General features: G+C 46.6%; 1 protein-coding gene across 1 annotated transcript in view; it reads right to left on the bottom strand.

The window, feature by feature from the left end:
* Positions 1-10,000, bottom strand: part of arhgap44a (Rho GTPase activating protein 44a) — a gene marked incomplete at its 5' end in the record, with an annotated part of 38,537 nt that overhangs the window by 19,953 nt on the left and 8,584 nt on the right.

The following is a 10,000-nucleotide window of genomic DNA, read 5'->3' as shown; positions in this document are numbered from 1 at the left end:
TGTGCAGGGTGTGTCCTGGTCACTGCACTAGTGTGTGGGGGGAATTGGCCAAGTACAATTGGGGAGAAAACGGGGGGCGCGGGGGGTTATTGTGGGGCGGCTGTGGCTCAGGAGGTAGAGCGGGTCGTCCACCAATCAGAAGGTCGGTGGTTCGATCCCCGGCTCCTCCAGTCCGCATGTCGAAGTGTCCTTGGACAAGACACTGAACCCCAAATTGCTCCCGATGGCTGTGCCGGCACCCTGCGTGGCAGCTGGCCGCCTTCGGTGTGTGAATGGGTGAATGTAGGCACATTGTAAAGCGATTTGGATAAAAGCGCTATATAAATGCAGTCCATTTATTGTGTGTGGGGGGATCCAAAAAAACTTTGATTATTTTTTTATTTTTTTTTTGCATATCATCAAACTGAGAATGCTCTAAAATATCATGGTTGGTCAACATCCAATCATCTGTCGCTTTGGAGTGTGTGTGAGTGTGTGTGTGTTGTGTGCTTATGCCTGTGTTTCTCTGAATCATCATCTATTCTTAAAGTCGAGCTGAACCCAAAAATGACTTTTCTTTTCTTTTAGTTCAAATACCTGGGTATGCAGTGCACCTATTTAATAATGTATGCAAAAACAATCACAAAAATCTAATTTCTTTAGTTTTTCACACTTTTTCACATCAAAAGTTCATTTTTCAAGATTTCATTGATAACAGTAATGTACAGTTTGCTGACGTCACCTAGTAGCCTACTATCAAATTTCTACCCCATTTCAACCAATCATATCAGGACATGCAGCTGTCAATCAAATCTTCATTTCAGGATAATTTTCTCTTCCAAATGAAGGGGAAAATGGTGCCTAGTGCCTGTCATCTGGCAGAGTTTCTAGCCCATAAACCATGCGCGTAGCCACGGGTGCGCTAGGGTGTGCAAATGCCACCCAGACAGGCCACTGGCGCACCCAAAAAAATGGGGTAAAAAAAGTGTTTTGTTTTGTCTGCAAAACACATGTCAACGCTGTCATGCACTGTGTCCAACTGTCCGCTGCCCTATGTGCCCCGGAGCATCATGGGAAACTAGTTAAGCTGTCGTCCACGTAAAGTAAACAAATGCACGCACAGCAGCAGCAGCAGCAGCAGCGCCAAATCAAGAAGACATGAAACAAAGCTCGCTTTTAAGCTTTTTCGGCAAAGGCAAGAAACGACGAGGAAGAAGATGACTCGTCGTCACCCTCCCCCTCAACAAGTGCGGATTGTAGTGCACCCGACCCGTTCCCGCACCTGTATTGGTGGTGTACAGTGGAGAACAGACAGACGATGATGAAGAAGATGATGCAGCCGAAACAATGACGTTAACAGCGGGGAACGCAGCCAACAACACACCGGAGGTTTGGGGCCAGAGGACACTGACGCTACAGATCTCTCTGCAGTAGACGAACATGCCAACCAAATTTGCGTTCTTTCCCGACTAGAACACTCATTGGAAAAAGTAGGTGAGACTTTTTTGAGATACTAAACAAAGTGGTTTTACATGTTGCCAAAAAATACAATTTAATTGACTGCTTCTACCTGCTAATAATGAGTGCGAAAAGGAGCAAACAACACACAAATATTCCTCTAAATCTGGTTTGAAAAGACCCAAATTTTGAAAGATACTCAAATTTTCAAATGGTCCGCCCCCTGGCACACCCTGGCTTTCTGTGGCACACCCAATGAGCCGAGTCTGGCTACGCTACTGCCATAAACTAACTACTAACTTGAGCAATTATGCAAACTAAATCAAACGGTAATGTCTAAGAATGCAAAGAAATGTAACTGGCTCATTAAAACACGCATTCCAGGAATATTATTTACATTTATAATGATAATGGCGCGCGCCTCCGAGCCTGACAGCCTCCCTGGCTGTCAGGGGTCGTCTCTCGGAGAGTCCAGGCGGGCGGGCAGCACCCATGTATCGGATTGTCCGCTCGTTCCGCACAAAGCAGCTGGCTGCCTGATACTCCGCGGATCCCACTCGCGTAGCACGACAACACGCTGAATCCCACCCGATTTGGGGGTGGAACACGCCAGGATTGGCCGATGCCAAAGCCAGTCGACAGAATTGTCAAATCAAATCATCACACCGTATATGGTCCGCCTCTCAATTTGTTTTCAGTCTGAAACGGACTCAGATGCACGTGACGAACGGGTTCAGCTCGACTTTAAGACGCATAAATAAATATACATGAAAATCAATCAGTTTCCAAGCCAGTCATAGATGCTTCAAGCTGCACTGCCATCAAACCTGCCAAAATCTAGTGATCCAGTGATGCCAATGCACCAGCTACCACAGAGAAGCATCCCACCCAATCCAGCAGGGTGGGGGACTGAAGGAAAGGCTGAGGAAAGCCCACAAGCAGGCGAACAGCCATGAAGCTGATAAACCCGCTCATCCATAGTGAGTGAACGGGCCATAAGCTGGGAAAAGGGCACAGCGCCATCGCATCTCATAAATATACTGTACGTTTTCAGTTCAGTTCAGAGGGTTTGCAGTTAGGACTCTGCTTTTTCAAAGAGGAACAGTGCCAAGCAGTCAAACAGCATGTTCCGTTTAGCGTCCCGTTTATAATGCTGCAAGGAAGAAGACGAGAAAAGGGAAAGATTTGTCCCCTAAGAGCGCATGATATTATATTACATTGTCGAATTGTGTTGACGTCCAAAATGCAATAATGCATAGCGCAGCTCAATGAACACCAGAGGCCTGCCACAAACAAGAAGAGCGCCCACATCTTCTCAAAGCAGCATTCCATGACCTGCAGGCTGACAGCAGGAACCACTTGTGTAGACAGTCTGACCTCTTTAAAATGAGTCAAGACCAGGCCTGCGGACCCCCAGCAACCACACACACACACACACACGCACACATACACACACACGCGCACGCGCACACACACACACACACACACACACACACACACACACAGACACACACTCACTCCGCACTTCCCCTCCTTGTCTGCACAGGCACTTCCTGCAATTGTGCTCTAACCAGGCTCGTGCCAATCAACATAATAGCTATTTTTTGTATCATTTATTTAAGAACGAAATGGGACTTCATCTCTTTGTTGACCAGGAGAATGGCTTTGCTTAGTCGTGCTGGAATAGACTGCTCTATTATTCATCAGTCACGCAAGAATACATTCGCAGCACAAGAGGCCAACATGCTATCTTCTCAACACGACTTCTGTCAACACATTATGCATTGCAGCTCTTTTTTTTTATCCGGTGTCTCCCATGTCACTGTGTTGAAGACAATTTACTGTGACATTGACATGCAGTTGTTCATGCATGTTCCATAGCTAAGTTTTAATGATGCACTGCGTTATTAGCATCTCCAGTCTCAGTGCCAAGATGTGAGCATGGAGCCATGGGAACTGGGTCAACCCATGTAGCAATGGATCTAATCACAGCCGGCCTTTTGGAAAACTGCTCCGCTCTGCTGTTCTGCCTGAGCTAGGAGAGGAAGGACAGGGAAGGAGTGAGTGAGTGAGTGAGTGAGTGAGTGAGTGAGTGAGTGAGTGAGTGAGTGAGTGAGTGTGTGTGTGTGTGTGTGTGTGTGTGTGTGTGTGTGAGAGAGAGAGAGAGAGAGAGAGAGAGAGAGAGAGAGAGAGAGTGTGTGTGTGTGTGTGTGTGTGTGAGAGAGAGAGAGAGAGCGAGAGAGTGTGTGTGTGTGTGTGTGTGTGTGTGTGTGTGAGAGAGAGAGAGAGAGAGAGAGTGTGTGTGTGTGTGTGTGTGTGTGTGTGAGAGAGAGAGAGAGAGAGAGAGAGAGTGTGTGTGTGTGTGTGTGTGTGTGTGTGTGTGTGTGTGTGAGAGAGAGAGAGAGAGAGAGAGTGTGTGTGTGTGTGTGTGTGTGTGAGAGAGAGAGATAGAGAGAGAGAGTGTGTGTGTGTGTGTGTGTGTGTGTGTGTGTGTGTGTGTGTGTGTGTGAGAGAGAGAGAGAGAGAGAGAGAGAGAGAGACCAAGGAGAGAGTGATACCATGCAGGAGAGATTTCTGGCACGATGTTGTAGGTGTGAATGCAGTCGATCACATGGCAAAAAGGGGACAAAAATAACGCAGCAGCACAGTGAAGTTTGGCACAGTTTAGCTTCAGCGCTCCAGCAGCCTCTTAAAGCAAACTCTGTCTGTACTGTACACTGTACTGTACAGTATGTAATATAATGCACATGCAGTGTGTGGCCTGGAGGTCTGCAATGCAGCTGTGAGCTTGTCTGTCTCTCTGCCCTCTGATTGGCTGCTTGATGGTCCCTTGGGAGAAGCTGGCAGTGGAGGGACCCCAGCAGGGGCCCAGCAGCACAGATGGGACAGGAGCTCCAGCAGGGACTTGGAGAAGGGAGCCATGTGTTAGCTCAGCTTGGCTGTGACAGGGACTTGGAGAAGGGAGCCATGTGTTAGCTAAGCTTGGCTGTGACAGGGACTTGGAGGATTAAGGGAGCCGTGTGTTAGCTAAGCTTGGCTGTGACAGTGACTTGGAGGATTAAGGGAGCCATGTGTTAGCTCAGCTTGGCTGTGACAGGGACTTGGAGAAGGGAGCCATGTGTTAGCTCAGCTTGGCTGTGACAGGGACTTGGAGAAGGGAGCCATGTGTTAGCTAAGCTTGGCTGTGACAGGGACTTGGAGAAGGGAGACATGTGTTAGCTAAGCTTGGCTGTGACAGGGACTTGGAGGATTATGGGAGCCATGTGTTAGCTCAGCTTGGCTGTGACAGGGACTTGGAGGATTATGGGAGCCATGCGTTAGCTAAGCCTGGCTGTGACAGGGACTTGGAGAAGGGAGCCATGCGTTAGCTAAGCCTGGCTGTGACAGGGACTTGGAGAAGGGAGCCATGTGTTAGCTCAGCTTGGCTGTGACAGGGACTTGGAGAAGGGAGCCATGTGTTAGCTAAGCCTGGCTGTGACAGGGACTTGGAGAAGGGAGCCATGTGTTAGCTAAGCCTGGCTGTGACGGATGGTCGAGCTGTCAGGCTCTCAGCCTGGCTGTCTGTGACATGGGCTCTGATGATCAGCTAAGCCATCAAACCATCACAACAAGATGACAGCTGCATATTAGAATGTTATATTTAGGCTACACTACAGTAAGAGGGATCTTCCTCTCTGTGGGTTAGGGTCTCTCTTTCTCTCTGACCCCCTTCACACCTGGTATTAAAATGTGTTTTGGGTGATCGGATTGCAATCGGATAGCGCTGGACCACATTAACCTGATTACATTTACACCTGGTATGTGTCTCCAGTCTCCACATTGAGATCTTATCGCTCTGTTCAGCTGTTTCCCACCGAGTGACAAGTGCATCGGCTTCCTATGAGCGGTGCTGTTTACACACTGTGCTGCCTTCACAGCCTGTCCGGTGCATCTCTGTGGTCGGTAAGGACAGTAACGGTAAGGACAGTAACGGTAAGGGCAGTAACCGGCTTCACTTTATGAATGAACAACGAGAGGGCCTGCAGACTCCAACCCAACACACACTCTTGTGAAAACATACATTACTGAGGGAAACGGGCTCTCTTCTTCTTCTTCAACTCGGTGGAGTGTGGGCAGATTTAAAGATCTGGACCCAGGCAAGCTCCATAACGTAGAGCAGTGGAAAAACATAATGACTGTTGTTGAATGCGGATTGAGAGAACATTTGCATTTACACTTGTGTTCAATGTGGTCACAATGCATCCCTGACAACCTTCGAAGGTGGTTTGGCCGATCGGATCACAATCTTTCCTCACTGAGTGCGTTTACATGCAAACAATAAACGGATAACTGAGAATAATCAGGTAACTGGCAATAATCTGATTTCCGTGTTTACATGCACTTAGTAAATAGCGGGAACTCACCTCAAAGTCTGTGAGTGGACATTGACGGCAATGAATAAACCTGATGACTCAGCAGTAACCTAGGTGTGTTTATCGGTTTTCTCATAAACTGATAACGGCCTTTATCCGATAAAGGATGCTGTTTACATGACCACTTGAATAATCAGGTAACTCTAGAAATCCACCTAATAAACACTTTATTAGTGTGCATGTAAACACACTCAATGTGTCTTGGGTGCATTTACACCTGTACTCTCAGGTGGTCAAGCACTATCCGATTGCAATCCAAACAACCAAAACACATTTTAATATTATGTGTAAAGGGGGTCTTTGTGTCCGTGATTGTACGTACGTATGTGCGTGTGTGTCGAGTAGGCTTGTGAAGGAGGCCTAGTTTTCACATAAGAATGTAAAACAAACACATAACGCTACATGTTATGAGAATGATGGATTAAAACAGAAATGTAGCCCTCTCAGTGCAGCACGAGTGATGAGAGCAGTCATAAGCATCAAAGAGATTGCAGCCTATATATCTGCCTTGATCTCTTCAAAAGACAGGAGGCCATCTTGCTCTTTGAACTTGTTTGTTTTCAGACGGTGGCATTTCCTGTCAGGATCAGTATCGCGCGCACAGTCAGCGCGTCAAGGCGAGTGACACAGCAGCATTGCTGCACGGGCTGGAAAACAGGAAGTACCGGAGCTGCTCGCTCCTGTAGCACCTGATGCCGAGCCGGTTTGGGGTTTGGAGGCGAAGCGTAAGATTCTTCTCAAACAAACAGTGTGCGGAGAGAGAGAGTCCTGCGAGGAAAGTAAACACGGGAGAGTTGGCAGCCATGTGGGCGGTGTGCTCACTGTGGGGGAACAAGATTATGCCAGCTTTATGCCAGCCATCTGCTACTTCACAGGCATTCCTTTACCTGGTGCTGCTGCTGATGACTCAATACAGGCACATATACTTGCATATACTTGCGTATACTGTGCATACACACACACACACACACACACACACACACACACACACACACACACACGCACACGCACACACACACACACACACACACACACGCACACACACACACACACACGCACACACACACACATACACACACACACACACACGCACACACACACACACACGCAAACACACACTAAACCACTCAAAATGCTTAAAATAACAGCAAATTGATCATCAGCTTTTAGACAAACAGCTGCAGTATAATTTGGAAAACTTCCTTGTTGTTTCTGTAAGTACATCAGTGAAACAGCAGCTCCGCCTCCAAAGCAGTGCAATGCAAACAAACATGATGGATGACTGCAGACATTGGAGGAGGATGCTAAGGCAATATTTACACAGACCAATCAATTGCCAGAATTTGAATAAGCCCCTCGATCGCTGCCTCTGATGGCGGCATTAACAAAGCATTGATTAGAAGTAGGCTCTGATTCTGTATAGGACATTTGGGATTGTGTATTTTACAGCTGGCCATGGAAAAATGCAATTTCACCGGTGCACATTCGCCCTGGGAACTTCGACATTCCAAGTCATTTCAATTCCATAAAGTTGCAAGTGAAACGTGCTCACCGAATACCCAGCTGACTATTTCAGCTGTACAAGTATGTCTTATATAATAGATTTTCCATCTCAAAATATATTAATTCCGGACAGCCGGGCGCTCAGCCCTCCAGCACAGCGCATGGTTTATGAACGCATGAATAATGCATGAGGACGTAATCAAATGTGAATAAAATAACATCCCCAGTATGGAACATATTGCCTTGGTGCACAGCCAACTGTCTGATCAGACACTTCCTGCCTACTGCCAGGTCTTCCTGGCTACAGGTCTCTGCCCATCAAACTGTGACGTTTATTCTTTCAGTGCACTCACTGATGTCATTTTTTGGACAATAAAGTTTATTTAGAGAAATAATTCTGTTTTGGAGTGGGGTGTTTTGAGTCGGTCTTGCGTGGGACCCTTAGGTCTCCTCACAACTTGGTTTTCACTTTGAGAAACATGTCGGAGAGGCTGTCTGAGAGAGCCAAGTCATTAAAAAAAAGTTGATCCTAACCCCTAAACTATAATTAAAAAAATAAAAATAAAAGATTAAATAAAATTCAATGAGGGGGGGGGAATTTCATATGGCCCTAGTTTATTGTTAAACTGCCAAATATCTTGCCTCAGTCTACATATCTTTCTCACAAGTGTTTGATATTTGAGGGATCATTGGAAACATTTGAGTTTTTTTATTGTTTATGTATGTGTGTAAATATGTATACTGTATAACGATATCGGCTGATACTGTATATCGATATCAGATTTTTTTTTGTACTCCCTATCAGCATCGGTCCCAAAAATCCAGTATCGGTTGGGCCCTACTAGCCTGGCTGAAGTGCTGTGATGCCTGGAAGAGCTGTGCTATCTGCTACTGTAGGTCCTGTGCTGATAGGGGAGGGTAGTGGAGCAGAATGGTGGCTCTGGGCAGGCTGCTAAAGGGCCCGGAGCGCTGGCAAGAGAGCCACAATCACACGCGCACGTGCACGCGCGCACGTACACACACACACACACACACACACACACACACACACACACACACACACATACTTCTGCACCGAGCACATTTCCCCCATCCTCAGACCTTTGCAGTGCAAACCAAGACGCCCAAATGGTTTCGTCCCAAATGACAAGGCTGAGGGGGCTGAGGGGGCTGAGGGGGCTGCACAGTGCAGCGATACATGACCACTAAAACAGAGAAACCCACTTACTGTAGTTGTCCAGCAAACTAGGTCACAGCTTTGTTAAGTATGCAAGAATAACTGTGAGGAGTGTACACACACACACACACACACACACACACACACACGCACACGCACGCATACACACACACAGAAGCGTCTACACAAAAACACACGTTCAGAGAGAGAGAGAGGGGAGTGTGTGTACTGTGTTTGTGTGAGGGTGAGAGAGAGAGAGGGAGAGTGAGGGAGAGAGAGAGAGAGAGCCTGCAGCACTCAGTATAGGACGAATCAGCGTGACATCACAGCCACCCGGAAATGCGGAACGCCGCAGAGTTGTGCCAAACAAAAAACGTTAATATCTCAAAAACCATACATCACATCGCTTATATTTTGACATTCTGAGTGAGAGCAGAAGTAGCTCAAGGGTCTGATGTATAATATATGATGTATAATAGACTGTATATGTATGTCGAGTTAAAGTTGTGTGAACTGTCGCAGTTTTTAAAATGAAGTGAATTTAGTAAAAAAAGCACAGCCTGCTAGAGTGAGACACTCAAGGCTGGCTCCATAGGGTCCCATTATAAAGTTGCCCCCCAGTAAGCCGTTTGTTTACCCTCATAGTTTTGCATTAGAAACCCAAGCAGTGAGTTAACTCTAATAACTTTATTTAAGGCGAGTCATCTCCACAACAGGCCCTCTGTGCTGGGAGTTGACTGTGTCTTCACACTTGGCTTCTGTGTGAGCAGACATGGCATCTAAAGCATGTGACATACATACTGTATCGTATGGAGCATCGAGTAGATACAATCAATAAACAAAGAACAATAGCGCTGTATTGTCTACCAAGTATGAAAAACCAACCCAGCGTTCACAACTCATCAATTCCTTCTTACTTAGCTCTGAAAATCTTTTTCTACACCGTTTTCCACCAGCTCCAATATCTAACATGTGGGCTGGCAAAGCCAAATAAGTGTGATACAACAGCCGATACCAAACGAGCGTTTCTAGGCAACCAAACCAAGTGACGGATTCTGCCTCTGCTGTGCAGAAAGCAAGATGGAGGATGCGTTCCTTCCTTTACCATGAAAGAGCAAAGTCAACTTTATTTACATAATTATGTCCGGAAAACAAAACAGGAAGTTATCATGTCGTGGATTAGTGCTTCCTGTTTTGAGCCTTTGCCATTCCTGAATGGAAGGAAGTGGGCAAGTTGAGAGGGAGTGGACGTCGTCGCCTTCGGAGAACAAAGTTATTCCTAACAACAAAGCCACATGCTCTATAGCGCCTGCTTATTGCTTACAGTACAATGAACTGTTACTAAGAGCCTTGGGCCATACACACTGCTGGGGATGGAGAAGAAGAATATACTGTAGTACAGTGAGTAGACTGGTGACATTGCTTTCCCAATATTTCTTCGCTTAAGTCAAACTCTTTTACAGGAGCATGT

This window comes from Poromitra crassiceps (genome assembly GCF_964638095.1).
Source record: "Poromitra crassiceps genome assembly, chromosome: 13".
Classification (NCBI taxonomy): Eukaryota; Metazoa; Chordata; class Actinopteri; order Beryciformes; family Melamphaidae; genus Poromitra; species Poromitra crassiceps.
This window is presented reverse-complemented; position numbering and strand designations above follow the sequence as displayed.